At 44.0% G+C, this 16,617-nt stretch overlaps 1 pseudogene; it reads right to left on the minus strand.

Annotated features, from left to right (window-relative positions):
- The window catches only part of LOC146870947 (dehydrogenase/reductase SDR family member 4-like), a 253,161-nt pseudogene that overhangs the window by 58,306 nt on the left and 178,238 nt on the right, over positions 1–16,617 (minus strand).

Below are 16,617 nucleotides of genomic sequence, written 5' to 3' on the forward strand. Positions count from 1 at the left end.
CCAATGAGAGATGTAAGCCCTCTAACCTACCCAATTCTTTTTCAATTCCGGCTAACATAGGGTCCCAGTTGGCAGCTACTAGATCATCCAATCAGGCTCTGATTTTAATACCTAGATAAACTGCCTCCTGCATAACTCTCGGGTCATCAAAGATAGCCTGGGTTGTACAGATGATCTGTGTTTTAGCGATATTTTAGTTATACCCTGACATTTGACCAAATGAAGCAGCCAATCGTTCTATTTCAGGAATTGCTATAGCTGGTTTTGTAGTAACGATGGCCACATCATCGGCGTAAGCCAGCACTTTATAAGCATCCCGCTGGATTTGTACAGATTGGATGATCGTGTTTTGCTCTAACTTAACCAGAAAAGGATTGATGTATAGTGCAAACAATAGAGGAGAGCACGGGAATCCCTGTCTTGTCCTTCGGGTAATAATAACAGATTCAGACTCTAAACCCATCACACAGATTCGAGCAATAGGAGACCTGTACATCGTTTTAGCTGTATTGATAAAACCCTACCGAAAGCCTATATGATGCATCACCATACATAACAACTCCCAGAAGACACGGTCAAACGCCTTTTCAGCGTCAAAAACTATCAGCCCGAGTTGAGTCTGTTGAACTCTACCCATATCAAATAAGGTCACCATCCGATTAATTTGATTAATCGTGCCTCTTCCCAGGATAAAGCCATGCTGGCGAATTGAAACCAAGGGAGTCAAAACCCTGGAGAGGCACGATGCCAGGATTTTTTTGCATACATTTTGTCATCGCTGTTTAAAAGAGAGATAGGTCTATACGATCCGGAGAGAGTTGGCGATTTATCCCTTTTAAAAAAAAAAGCATTTTTGCAGCATCCCATGATAATGGTGCCTGCTCACGCAGAGCTGCCTGTTAGGCCAGCAGCATATCTGTTTTTAATTCCTGAAAAAAGGTTTTATAAAATTCCAGAGGTAATTTGTCAGGACCCGAATCTTTACCTATTGCCAATGAATTACTAGCATTCTCAACCTCTTCCAGGATTTTCGGCAAATCTAAGTGTGCAGCATTATTGCAGCTCAGAGTTTGACCAAACAGATCTTGCCATAAGGAACCAAACGGGGTTTCCCCTGTTCTTACATCCACTAAATACAAATCCTGATAAAAAGATCTAAATACCACTAAGATTTCAAGAGGTTTGAAAACTAGATTCTCGGGCGAGTCTTCAATAAGAGCTATACCGTGCCCAGTCGCCTTATTCCAAACGTCTCCCCAAATTCATAACATTCTCTCTTAAATGTTTGATATCCACAAACAATATCTTTAGACCACAATAAATTAATCCTGGTACAGCAGCGAGCAACTTCAGCCTGTGCCAAAAAACTTGACACCTTATCAATCATACTTTTTATCAAGCTGCATTCGGCCCTTCTGAGATCATCATACAGACCCTGAACCAAGACATTATGCTGTCTTTGCTCATGGATACCAAAGCTCAAGATTTCTCTCCTAAGCCCTGCCTTCAAGGTATCCCAAAGTACGGATGGAGAAGCAGTATTCCTATTAATTTTTAAATACTGAGAAATCCAGCTTTTTATATGTGTAACACATATGTCATCTGCTCATAACTTCCTATCAAAAGAAAACCCTCTCTGTGGCCAGGGAAGACCTTCAAGTGAAATATCCATGACTACTGGGCTATGATCTGGGAAATAATTGAATTTTAGCCATTGCAGCCAAACCCCAAGAGACAAAAAAATATTCCAGCCTAACTCATATATTGTGCAGACAAGAAAAGTAAGTGAATCAAACATCGAGGGCTCGATTTATAAACCACAGATCTATTAAACCATGCTCAGATACAAGCTGCTGCAGTCCCCTGAAAACGTTGGGCTTCCTCCCAATATACAGTCCGTTGCAAGATTGTAGCTCTGGGCCATCTAAGTGTATATTGAAATCCCCGCACAATATCAAGGGAGTTGACCAGGAAGCCAGCTCTATATTAAAGAGATCTAAAATTTGCACCTCATATGTATTTGACCCATACACCGAGCATATAAGCAATTTACAATCCCCGCCCGCACACTCATACAATAGCTCAGCACCCATATTTGTCCTCAACAGCCCTTCCCTACAAGCGTACATAGGTTTTAGCTAATATAGCCATCCCGTGTGTTGTAGAGCTATGTTGTGTACACACTTATACCATGTACCCTAATTCAGCCATCACCCCACGCTTCTCCCAGGGAATGCGTATTTCCTGTAGACACATCACGTCGGGACGGATACCCCTCAACTCTATGTACAAACTTGTAGCCTCTAAGCCATCAGCCCATCCCCCCTCTAATCAAAGCATGTTCCTCCACATTTAACTTTATAATGACATTTTTATGTAGATCTTCCCTACATAGACCTTGCTCCAACCTCATCCACCATGATTTTTTTTGCTTTTCTCCTCAAACCCATCCCCCTCCCCTCCTTTACTGCTTTCAAGGTCACTCATACCCTGGTTTTTAGGTGTGGACTCTTGTCACCATCCTGTCTGTAAATCATTTTCACACACTCCTGTTTTCTGGGTTTTGAAATGCAGCCTCTTTATGCATCTAATTAGAGGTTTTATCTTCTATTCTTTATAGATTGATTGTTTGCTTAAAGCCTTTTTGTTGATGATGACCCATAAATAAGGAAGGGTTGATATGCTGTTGACAGAACCACCATGTAAACCAGTCAAGCGTTGTCTAGTACAGTCTTATGGGTTTCAAATAGTGGATGCTGCATGCTGGTGTCAGCATTTTAAAGGTATTTTTCTGCCTTGTATATACCAGTACGGGAACATCTTATTTGTTCTCTTGTCACTGTGTGATCGCTGAAGCACTGAGCACATTCTTTTACAAAATAATTGTGTTAGACCTGGCATCCTTGGCGTGGTTTTCCCTGACTTTTTGCCTCTGCCGCCTGTGTTTTTGATGCTATGCTGGATTTCTTTTTTGCTGGCTGAGATGCTTTGGGCACTTTGCCACTGCTGATCAGTGTCAAAGTGCAAGTGCTCCCTGTGTAAATTGATATTGTGATTGGTTCTCCCTGATTGGCATATTTGTTTTACCAGTAGGTCCCCAGTAAAGTGCACTGAGTGTACCAGGGCTGGTAAATCAAATGCTACTAGTGGGCTGCAGCACTGATTGGGCCACCCACAGGAGTAGCCCTAAAAGAGGTCTCAGACCTGCCACTGTACTACCTGTGCCCAGTTTGTTAACTGCCATTTTGACCTGGAAAGTGCACCCACTTGCCAGGCCCTACCCTTCCCTTTCCTTGTACATAATACACCCCTATAGTTGGCCCAAGCTACCCCCCTGGGTAGGGTGCAGTGTATTTGAAAGGTAGAACATGTACTGGTGTGTGTAACATGTCCTTATAGTGAAATACTGCCAATTTCATTTTTCACTATTGAAAGGCTAACTTGCCCATAGGACAGAATGGGGAATGCTTTGTAAAAAAGTGACTATTTTCTTGTTCAACCTTTCTGTGTGCCTCTGCCTGTTTGTGGATTGTTTGTCTGGCTTTGGAGTGACAGGGGCTAGGGAGTTGCAGTGGCTCCAGGAGTCTGGATGAGTCAGCCCTAGGCTGAATAGGCCTGATCTGCATTTGGAGTGGTGGGAGGAGTAGCACCTGTATTTGAATAGGACTGTGCCTGCCTTCCACAATGTTGGCTCCGCCCCCCTGTGGTGCGTCTGAAACCAAGGCCCACACTGACAAAGGTTTTTGTTGTGCACTGGCAGAGTGCCCCCAGAACTGGTTTGGATCGGGCTCAGAGCCCCTTGCACAAAAGGACCAAAAACATTTTGGGGTTTAAGTATTAGAGCTAAAACCCCTGAACTTTAGACTATTGCTGGAATCAAGAGGAAACGTTGCTGAGGAGAAGAGCTGAAGAAACTGAGAAGTACTGCCCTTGCTGTGTGTCTGGGTTTGGCCTGCAGTTGCTGTTTCTGCCAAAGAAAGGAGAAGGACTTTGCTGTGTGCTGTGTCCCCTGCTTGAAGAAGGACTTTGCTGTGTGCTGTGTCCCCTGCTTAAGGAAAGTCTCCAAGGGCCTGAAGAAGAGCTGGCCTCCTGTTTTGAAGTCCCAGGAACAAAAGGACTTCACCCCCAGTTCTTCTGAACTTCCTTGCTTGGAGTTCTGACCTGCCAGGAGGTGCCTGTAACTGAAATGGGCCCCTGGAGGTTGTTTCTGCTGTTGGGAGCTGGAAGAAACCCAAGAGAAGCAAGAAAATCTGTTTCCGACGCCGGCGACGCCGCATCTGTGACGCCGCAGCGTGCACCGACGCCCGGCCTGCTTGTGAAGTGAAACATGCAGCGCCTGGCCTGCTTTGCAGCTCCGACTCCCTACGATGCCCACCGCCACCAGCAGTGATCAGCCGTGACTGATGCCAGTGCTCATATCGACTCCGACTTCGCCAGCACTGGCATCTTGTTATCACTGCGCCGATAACCGGCGAGAGTAACTCGAGAAACTTGCCGACATCACATCATCACCTGAGCCAACATCGGCCATCTTCGATGCCGTGCATCGTCACGACTTCATTTTCCAAGGTACTGATGTTTAGGGGTATGTGTGACTCTGCGCCCGATGCCACGATTCTCGCGGCAGCGTCGTACTTTGAATTTTGTGCTGTCCTGACTTCGTGATAGCCCCAGTGGTTGCTATTTGATTTTTACAAGCTTATTTTTGCAACATCCTCTTTAAAGACATTTTACTGAGTATCTGTTTGTTGGATTTTGGTCCTTTTGGTCTTGTTTAGTTTAGATGAAGATACTTTATTTTTCTAAACTGGTGTGGTGCCCATTTGTGATGTTTTCACTGTGTTACTGTGGGTGTTGATACAAATACTTTACACATTGCCTTTGGAATAAGCCTGTCTGCTAGTGCCAAGCTACCATGGGGGTGAGCAGGGGTTATCTAAAGTGTGTATCCCCCTTACCCTGACTAGAAGCAAGGGTCCCTATTTGGACAAAGGTACCTACCTCTGCCAAATAGAGACCCCATTTCTAACAAATTTTATTAAACAAATACATTATAACTGCATTTATGCTACTAAAGGATTATATAATCTTTGGAAGAAAATGTTGCATGTCTCGTTATTTTTTGTCTTTTATTGTGACAGTTATTATTTTCTCATACCACCTGACTTGTGTAGCTTAACTGATAGTAAGCTATTTGAAAATCAGTGAATATACTCCGAACCACCACCGTTGTATCTACATACCCTTCCATTAAGGAAACACACGTTTATCTATCTGACCAGGCCCCCAACTTCACTAGCGAGCAATCACAGCTGCAACAAACCCATACCTGTTCCAATAGTCCTCGATAAGTGTCTCTCTGCACCTTCGGTTCTACGCTCTGCACGGCAGATCCACAAGATACTTTTCTCTAAACTTAAAGGGCAGAGCTCACCAACCAACAAGAGATATGCATGTCTTTTAGGGCTGTTCTCATTTGCAGGACTCCAAGCATCTTAAGCCACTATAAAATGACGGAAATCCCATAATCAGCCCAAGCCCCACTTGCAGTAGCAAGCCTTTAGTTTAGACAGCTCTGCAAACACGTGTTTATTAGCTTTCCTAGGATCTTCAGCATCTGGTTATCTATCACTCTTTAGTCAATCATAAACCATGTTCTCTTTCCCCCAACAATGCTGCACCATAGCTGATTCTCTACTTCCCACTCTCCACTACGACAATCATCACCCTGCCAATCTTGGCTCGGGTGAGCATGGTGCCAGAGAATTCACTCTGATTTTCATGGGAGCCAAGCTTGGTGCCAGCACAATGTCCCACTCGAACTATTCCAATTACCATCCACTGCTTCTGTGCCCAGATACTCACCATGTTGCCGAAGTTAGTCCACGAGAGCCCTGGTGCCAAGCAGTTTACTCTGATGTTCATGGGCGCCAAGGTTGGTGCTAGCACTTTGGTCAGGCCAAAAAGGACAGTCTTACTAACACAGTAGGGACCGATGCTCTGAAAAAGGAAGCAAGAGAGAAATACTCACTTTTGAGGTGGGAAAAGGAAAAGATGAGGCAGGTAAAGCATTAAGGGCCTATGCACTGAGATGCCCATCACCTCTCTAGAGTGCTACTCAGTTAAATCTGGCTGCTAGAACCCCAGTGCTCACTGATGCAGTCAGTTAGGAACCCACTGAAAGGGTAGTGCATTATCCTGTCCCCAGACGTAGGTACTCACCCATCTCTGATTAGTGTCTTGTCTAAGCCTCTGTTGCTGTGACGTGCCTCCTAACAACTGCAGAAAGCCATGCCTGAGTCCATGTACAGCGAGATATTGCCAGTATGCATGTCAGGGTTTCTCTAGGCTGTCCTACTCTGTGTCTACATACTACACTCTTACAAGCCCTGGTGCCTCGAAATGGTTCTCTGCCTTCGCAAACCCCACATTACCTGACAAGCCATGTGCCATACTATGATCTTTATTATAGAGCAGATTCTCATATACATGGAAGCATAGGCTCTCTCATGAGTGTCAAGGAAACATTAAATGTGGGGAAAGGACCAAAGCAGTCTGGATGGCAGCAAAAACATACTTACATAGAATATTCAATCATACCTAGTCCTAGTCTGTCGGTTCATGAAGAGGTCTGAATTCCTATGATCTCATTGCCTCATTTGGAACTCACTGCTTGTTACACTCCACTCCCTTACAGCATGAAGCGAAGGTCCATTTACCCCCGTCTCACCAAGGGATGGTGCCATGTGGTTGTGAATGCCATGCTGTGCCGCTTACTACATTGCAGTTCATTGGATCTGGACACTACTTGGCTCTTCTTCTGTAACTCTGATTGGCGTTGCATAGATACAGTCCAGCAGCCCAAACCACCTGCAGAACACTTCCCACCGGTACTTCGCTTCAACCTAATGTTGGCCAAACCAGCCCTTGGGTCTGTAAGAATCTAGTCCTAAGAGACATGACTCTTGAGTCCCCATTCTTTGGGCAATCAAGTCTCTGTTCGGCTTTTGTAACGTCTTCTCTTTTCCTGCCACACTTTGTTTTTTACTAACCGGATTGTTCTAAAACATTTGCACATCAAGCTCACGGCTTTGACTCCACTCCTGTCTGATACAGGCCCTGTCAGTCATATCTGACTTAGTACATGCAATCTTTGGATCGCCCTGACATTCAGAGAGCCAACAATGCCCCATTATTATATTACAAAAAGAACAATTGATGGACAGAATGCAGAACAATGTCAAACATTCACCCCAGTACAGAGATCTGGGCCTAAATCTATCGTTTTTTTCCTCACCATGCCATTCCAGTTTGGACCCAGCCATATGCAAATCAATCTTGAACCTGCGCCCAATTGGAACAGTCCAGCCCAAACTGCCAGGCCAGGTCCTCCCTGGACTGGAAACAAGCATCCTAGGACCGGTTTCGGGGTTTCACCCCTCTTCAGCCAGGATAGCTTGACTCCAGTGGCATGGAGAGCACGGGACTCACGTCTGAGCATACCCGTCCCACTCGGGGTGACAAATGCAAAAACAACAATTGATGGACAGAATGGCGAACAATGTCATACATTCACCCCAGTACAGAGATCTGGGCCTAAATCCATCGTTGTTTTGCTCACCATGCCATTCCAGTTTGAACCCAGTTATATGCAAATCAGTCTTGACCCTATGCCTCATGGGAACAGTCCAGCCCGAACTGCCAAGCCAGGTCCTCCCTGGACTGGAAACAAGCATCCTAATAATTATCATATTAAGCACACTAACTATCCCACCGCCGTGGCACCACCTGGTGTGTTTGCACTAACATAAGCAGGCATCCGTCAGCATTCCTGGTGTATGCCTGTATTCACCATATTTTTAGAGGCTATTTTCTGGATTTCTGTATGTCCTATAGATACCCCATACATACAATAGTCTTTCACAGATCACTCTGTTTACTGGCTTCCTAAACTATTTACCCACTATGCATCAAAGTTAGTTTCATGTTGCAGCTTTTCTTAATTTTTCCTTCATGACCAAAGGCTCACTAAAGGCCACCAAGGTAACATTTTGGCCAACATGCAACCATATGAGATTTGCCTGGACAGTCACGTGCCAGCCATCTGTCCTGAGCGCCCTTACAACTCAAGTGGACCCTTTCTCATACCTTGAAGGTCACATGCACTGGGCCACATTAACCATTCATCTGGCTCTGCAAAGTGGTCCTTTACAATCTGGCTGTGTCCCATGGGGACCTCAAGTTGGGTCATTGACAACTGTACTCAAGCTCATTGCGGTTTTTCAACTAACTAACTTTATGCAAAGACCCACACTTCTCCAGACACTCAGACATTTCACTCACAGACTACCATTCGTAGCTACCCACCTCTCAAGCATTGTTCATTTATTCTGCTCTCTGTCAGTAATCACATTTACATATTAGGTATGTGAAAAAGAAAATCTAGTCATTCTGTCAGGCAAACACTTTATGTCGCCTCTAATCCTTTATATTATAAACATGTACAGTACAACTAAATAGTCATAAATATACAAGTAAAACATGGAAAACCAAAAGAACATTATAGCAGCAAGTGTGGTTGTTCCAGTATTCCCACTGAAATCCTACAGCAGCTTACTGTAAAAAACACATGAACCTCTATATTGTAACAGAATAATTGTAATAAAAATTGGCAAAGCCAATAGGTCTGGCTATTTCTTGATGGAAGCGCATTCATTAGCTACTTTATAGATGTATTTGATCCACTTAAGCATCCATACATCCATGTGTGTGGCTGATCCATTCAGGCCCCATTCATCCAGCCACCTAATTTATCCATACATTGATAGGCACATTGACTCATTCTTGCATTCACCCATCCAGGCATATACATTTTCTCATCAACAATGAAATCCTTTTATCTGGAAAACACTCATTCACTGTCAAAGTTGTTTCTTGGCGCTATTATAACTCAACTTGGTGGTGCCCATTCATTGATATCTGAAGGATCAAATGCTGATACTCCAGGATTTTAATTTGTAACTAAAGGATTAAACACAGGCCCTGCAGAAAATGCGTTAGTCAGTTTGGCACAGCATTAAAAAAAAAATTAAACAATAAAATGACGCAATTAACTGAAAACTCATCTTGCGTATACCTGCTGGATTATTTTTCTCAACAAATGGCATATATTGTGCAAAGGTTGGTCGCACACTGCTCGTCACACCAGCAAGTTGCCCCGAAACACGTGTCCAGGGATGGCTAACGCAACACATACTGTTCTTTTTACACATCGTGGCATAGGCGTACCCGCCGTCGCCACTACATTTACCACAGTCCTTTGGGGCAACTTGCTGGTGTGACGAGCAGTGTGCGACCAACTTTTGCATAATTTATTACGGCTCCCTTGAGCCAACGGGCTGACGAGCCTTGGATCTGCACCTGCGCGCCATGAGAGGTACTTGACCTGTTTTAATTACATTTTGGCAGTCCACACGGCACCCCTTTACACTGACCTGCTCCCTGCTGACGAGAGGCAACTACCTCGAAACACGTGTCCAGGGATGGCTAACGCAACACATACTGTTCTTTTTACACATCGTGGCATAGGCGTACCCGCCGTCGCCACTACATTTACCACAGTCCTTTGGGGCAACTTGCTGGTGTGACGAGCAGTGTGCGACCAACTTTTGCATAATTTATTACGGCTCCCTTGAGCCAACCGGCTGACGAGCCTTGGATCTGCACCTGCGCGCCATGAGAGGTACTTGACCTGTTTTAATTACATTTTGGCAGTCCACACGGCACCCCTTTACACTGACCTGCTCCCTGCTGACGAGAGGCAACTACCTCGAAACACGTGTCCAGGGATGGCTAACGCAACACATACTGTTCTTTTTACACATCGTGGCATAGGCGTACCCGCCGTCGCCACTACATTTACCACAGTCCTTTGGGGCAACTTGCTGGTGTGACGAGCAGTGTGCGACCAACTTTTGCATAATTTATTACGGCTCCCTTGAGCCAACGGGCTGACGAGCCTTGGATCTGCACCTGCGCGCCATGAGAGGTACTTGACCTGTTTTAATTACATTTTGGCAGTCCACACGGCACCCCTTTACACTGACCTGCTCCCTGCTGACGAGAGGCAACTACCTCGAAACACGTGTCCAGGGATGGCTAACGCAACACATACTGTTCTTTTTACACATCGTGGCATAGGCGTACCCGCCGTCGCCACTACATTTACCACAGTCCTTTGGGGCAACTTGCTGGTGTGACGAGCAGTGTGCGACCAACTTTTGCATAATTTATTACGGCTCCCTTGAGCCAACGGGCTGACGAGCCTTGGATCTGCACCTGCGCGCCATGAGAGGTACTTGACCTGTTTTAATTACATTTTGGCAGTCCACACGGCACCCCTTTACACTGACCTGCTCCCTGCTGACGAGAGGCAACTACCTCGAAACACGTGTCCAGGGATGGCTAACGCAACACATACTGTTCTTTTTACACATCGTGGCATAGGCGTACCCGCCGTCGCCACTACATTTACCACAGTCCTTTGGGGCAACTTGCTGGTGTGACGAGCAGTGTGCGACCAACTTTTGCATAATAAATGGCATATATTGTTTGAGTCTTTTTCTGCAACACATTTGCTCAATATAATTGACGATAAATATTGTCTTTTTCACGGACAAGGAGAGTTTTAACTTGCAAGCATATTTAACAGGTGCCAAGATTGCCAGTTACAATTCTGTGGCATATGTAAATCGGTACTCTTATGAGTTGTATTGTTTGTCACAGCTTTCATAAATCAGTGTTCAGACTATGTTGCAGTATTGAAACAGCTATATAGTCAACAATGCCCTTTTAATTAATGACAAAAACGACCCTTGCCTCCTGGTCCTGCTCAGCTTCTCTGCAGCTGTCCCACCCATTCCATTCACAATGCAAGTCGTTACAACGGCTTGCCTTAGGGGGTTCTGGACTTTGAAATAGTATAATTTACTATTCCCATTCCAGTCCCGGCAACAGTAGGGAAAACATTGGATTTAAAAGTCCAACGCCTCTTTACCTAACGCATGCCGTTGTAACGAATTGCATTGTAAATGGAATGGTTGCTTCAGACACATTTGTTGTGCCGCCTGCGTTGCAAAAGCAACGTGTTATTTGACGGTCATCGTATTTTCTGTTTATCCTGTCTAGACCATCGACAATCCAGTATTGATCCACACCTTGAAAACTCACATGGGCTTCACTGGGTCAATCCTATAATGGTTCACATTGTACCTCACCGAGCGACAGCAACTCATTCACATAGGGACTGCCAGCTCCCCGGCTCTCCATGTCACTTGTGGAATTCCCTAGAGCTCCATCCTCTCACCTGCCCAACTCAACGTTTAAATGGAGCATGTAAGGGCTATCCATACAGACAGCAATACCAGTGTGCTGATGCCGCCCAACTCTATCTCAAAATCTCCTCAATCAACAACATAAAGAGTTTCAAAGCCGGCCTCTAACGCATCCAAACCTAGACGTCAGAACAAATGCCAACAAACTACCTAATGCTAAACTACACGAAGAGCAAATTCTTCCTGTTTGCCAGCACTATCTAATTCAGTTATGGCTCCCTAACTTAAACCTAACAGGCTCCATACCTCATTTGACAGAATAAGCCAAATCCCTAGAATTCACCCTCAACTCAAACCTCTCACTCAAAGAACACATTACCAAAAAGGCAAAAACAGAATGGTTCCAACTCTTGCTCCTGAAAAAATTAAAACCTTTTGTCCCAGGTGAAGACTTCAGAATGACAATTCAAGCCCTAGTCCTGTTCCACCTAGATGGAGGCAACACCCTGCTCACCAGCATCCCAGAGACCACCCTCACTTCTTTCAAAAGCAACCTTTAGATAGCAGTTCGGACCAGTAGGGTCTGATGAAATCTGACCATATCAATTAAACATTCTACACAGGGTCCCTTTGCAAGCCCAGATCATCTTCAAGATCAGCTGCATCACTTGTGAGAAGCCGCGGTCCGTGCAGGTAACAATGGTGGGGCCAGGTAAGAGGGGATTTCGAGGGACGATGCTGAGGGAAAATTAAATAAATAATTGATTTTCCCTCTACATCGTCCCTCGAAATCCCCCCTACCTGGCCCCACCGCTGTTACCTGCACGGACCGAGGCTGCTTATGAGGCCCTCGGCAACAATACCCCTGTTTACTTAATTATTAAGCTAACATTATCTGGACGTCAGTGTTCGACAAGGAGCACTGATAGTGCTAGTTTAGAGACTAAACACTACAGTAGGGACAAAACAAGAAAACAAACAGCCTACAACCGCCTGATCTGGAACAACATTCCCTCTGACATGAAAACAGTACGAACTCTCCTACAATTCATGTAGAAACTGAAAACTCACATCTTTAAGGAACACTACTTCAGATAAACTGACTCACCCTTTCTGCTCTACCTCATCTCTTTTTCCACTCTCTCCATGTATCCTCACTGGGGCTTCCCACTTTTAGAGTGCTCTCTTGCTAACCAGCTAGATTACACTTTAAAAATACCAATATAAACATAGAACTGAAACAGAAGAAGTAAACTGGACAAGTTACGTGCACCATCCAGGGGGCAAATGTATGAATGCATTTACTGGCTGCAAACAAGGCAATTCAGTAAATGGTAGTGTCTGTGACAGAAATGTGCTTTTTGAATGTACTAAACCCATTTAGTGATTCAGTAATAGGGCAAATTGGGTTTAGGAAACCATACAAAATCGATTTTTGAAAGGGGGGTGTTTAGGGCATCCCTTCCAAATAGTGATTCCTTATTGTAGGTATTAATTTATGCGGCCGAAATCCAGTTGCAAAACATTATTATTAATTCAAACTACCGCAAAATAGTTGTAACCCATTTGCAAACAGGGACCACTTCCCCATTGCGAGGCATCAAATACATATTTTTTAGGAGTGTTCTCTGGTCTATAGAGCTACAACCTTCTCTTAAAAAAAGCTTTCAAAACTTTAATATTGTGTTTTTGTGAGCACAGACTGTTTTTCTTTAAGGAAAATTAGCTGCTTTATGGAAAAATGGGTCAGTGGGCTTACCCAGTGTCCAATGCTGTATGCTCCGGTAGTTGGTAGCAAGAAACAATTGCTTTATTTCAACCAATTACAGACGTGGTGACCTTCTGACCCCAGCTGGCCACCACCACTGTGATGGCAACAAATTATAGTGGGTCACAATTTGGGACCTACCTTATTACATGCATGAGGTAGGTCGAATTCCGATCTACTACGATTTCGATTTATAAGAACCAACTAATTAGTACATAGATTGTTTCTTAAAAATCTTTACTGGTTGTAAAAATACCGGACAAAAATTGTGACCAGTAAATAGTACACATGGCCCTATGTGATATATTCAGTGCCATTATGTAACTCCGGTTGGAAGTCTACTCTTGTGACCTCACTTGACTAACTACATTTAGATTCTGTACCACCTCAATGTACTGTCATGAACACAAAATGCTCCTCCGTGATGGCTCGTACAGAAATCTGTAGAAGAAAGTTCCCTAACATATGACAAAATAAACAATGAGTTATGAAGCAGTTTCTATTATGCAGCCTCTTGGAGACTGCAGATCATTGCAACTCATCCTATGAACATCAGCAGCTGCCCAAGGATGCATTATTGATTCTGGTAGGCAATGTTTGCTTTGAAGCAGTGACACACTACACAATGTTGGTAGCGGTGGGGGTTGAAAAGGCCCACAAAAGGTGTTTTGGTTTTGCAGCAGCTGCAAAAGGCTCTAAATATAACACTGCAGGCTGGGTAAAAATGACAAAGGCCTGCCACTATGGAGGGTTTTGGTTAAGGCGGGCCTGGAGGCAGAGGCAGGCAAGATGATGTTGGGTGCAGTGGAGTGAAGCAAAATAAATAAATAAAAGAGGAGAAAATTAGTAATCAAATGGGAACTGCAGAAGGCAATGGAACCTGTCCCGATGCACAATCATTGTGAGGGGGATGTGCACCTGTGAAGGGACAAAATACTGTCACTCACAGTCAAGAGAACCAATAGCTGAAGTGATCTGACCCACTATCCCATTCCCTTGCTGTATGATCCAGTGGGCAGAAGAAAAATGTGACACTGGAACAGACCAGTGGCTCATTAAGGCTTACCCAAAGTTCCTATCTGTATGTATGAATGTATTTTACTATGATTTTTATTTTATTACAAGAGTATGGCAGACAGCTAAAGCTGCCAGTGAAACAATAACTTCCTAGGCAATAATTAAATGTAAAGCATTTCTATGTTTTGTGTGTTAAATTAGTGTAACCACAAATTGGTTAAAAAATTGAAAAAATAAAATGTATTATTAATAATTCAAAATATCATAAGGTATTAAAATCACATTTGTGAAATATAAGCATAATATATATTCACGTTTTACAATGGTTCAGTTACAGTTACAATTATTATAAAAAATTGAGAAAAGACAATCATGTGGCCATATCATAGTCTTCGACACGCGTTTCGGCGAAAAGTACGCCTTCGTCAGGAAAAGCCACAAATCTTTATATTCTATCGCCAAAAGTAAGGAAAGTCTGAATGGTCTATACTCTTTTGAAGATTCGATGAAACCTTATATATTTTATAAAAGTCCGTTTACGGTGTATGGACGTGGATTTCTGTTGTGGGTCACCGTGATTTGTCGTAATTTACATAGAAGCATTCAGTTTTGTTTCGTTATAAATCTGATCTGATATCATTTCCTGCCAGCCTGCCTCTACATCGGTCATCCACGGAACTGAGGCAGCGTACCCGCCTACACATCGTCACTCAGGAAAAACATTAGTTTTATACATGCTTGCCATCCATGCGGCACTCCTTCTTGATCGTAAACCTGGGACATCTGCATACTGTAAAGATCAGATTTATAACGAAACAAAACTGAATGCTTCTATGTAAATTACGACAAATCACACAAAAATCCACATCCATACATATTTCCTTACTTTTGGCGATAGAATATAAAGATTTGTGGCTTTTCCTGACGAAGGCATACTTTTCGCCGAAACGCGCGTCGAAGACTATGATATGGCCACATGATTGTCTTTTCTCAATTTTTTATAATAATTGTAACTGTAACTGAACCATTGTAAAAAGTGAATATATATTATGCTTGTATTTCACAAATGTGATTTTAATACCTTATGATATTTTGAAATATTAATAATACATGTTATTTTTCAATTTTTTAACCAATTTGTGGCTACACCAATTTAACACACAAAACATAGAAATGCTTTACATTTAATTATTGCCTAGGAAGTTATTGTTTCATTGTGTATTACCCTGTCCTAGGAATTTTATCTTCATAAATCCATGGGATCCTAGTTACTTACGTATAGCTAAAGCTGCCAGGCCAGTACTCATTCAAAGCTATAATGTCAGACAAAAACAACAAATGGGCCGGGCATTGGGGGGGGTCCTGAGTGCTACCTGACTTCTTTACCTGGCCAGTAAAGTGGAGAGAGAACCCCAGGTGTGATGATACTGGAAGGGGCACTGGGAAAAGCTTGGCACCACACCCTGTAATATGGGAGTGCGTGGGGGTGAGGCATATCCCCCTTGATTGCTTAGTGGATCACAGCATAAGAAGGTATTGACCCAGTGAACCACTGCTGGTGTACACCTACTTTTGCGACAATTGTGAGCTGCCGCGGAGTCCTTGTGGGAACAGGAAATAACAGAGCTCTGGAGGGGGCAGGACGCTGAGAGACAACCTTCTGCATCCCCAGTAGAGGGCCAACAGGCCTGAGAATTTCTGGGAATACTGCATTTCTGAGTTAATTAATTGGGTGGATCTTTGGCAGCAGTCCATTGCTGACCATCACGTGGACCAAACCAAACCTAATGGGGACACGCTGGCAAGAGCTAGCCAAGACACCACAAGTGAGCAGCTGCACCCAGACCTTAGCCAACCTCTTGACATCCGTGAAAAACTGGAATTGATACTGAACACAATGAATACCTCATGTGAAGTACTGAAATGCAAGATAGACAAGGTCTCTGTTGATTTGGGGATACTTTGAGATGGCCACCATAAATTTGCAGAAAAGCTCATGCCACTGTCCTGATAGAGGTGGAACCTGAGATCTGGGGACTAAAGGATCACGTTGCTGAACTACTTCAGTGAGTGGAGCTATTGGACCAACGATCAGAGGATGAGGAAGGCAGGAGCTGCAGGAAAAACATCAAGATAGTTGGATTGCTGGAGAGGGTGACGCAAATGGACATGGAGGACCTTCTGAAGGCTTGACTATCCAAGGAGGTTGCACCCCAGGGACTCTCAACTTTCTTTGCACTGGAAAGGGTGCATAGAGTGCCTGAGAAGCCGCCTCCATCAGGGGCGTCCCCACGACTAGTGGTCGCTCACCTAATGCATGACCGAGACCTAATATTGCAAAAGGCCCGGGAGACCCGACAATTCCGCCTTGACAATGCCTCAGTAGCCATCTTCCCAGACTACACAATGCTGGTCCAACGGCAGTGAGCCTCCTTCTTTTCGGTTCAAAAGGAGTTGCAAGATATTGGCCTACAACATATGCTACTGTTCCCTATATGC

This window comes from Triturus cristatus, chromosome 1_1, assembly GCF_964204655.1.
Source record: "Triturus cristatus chromosome 1_1, aTriCri1.1, whole genome shotgun sequence".
Classification (NCBI taxonomy): domain Eukaryota; kingdom Metazoa; phylum Chordata; class Amphibia; order Caudata; family Salamandridae; genus Triturus; species Triturus cristatus.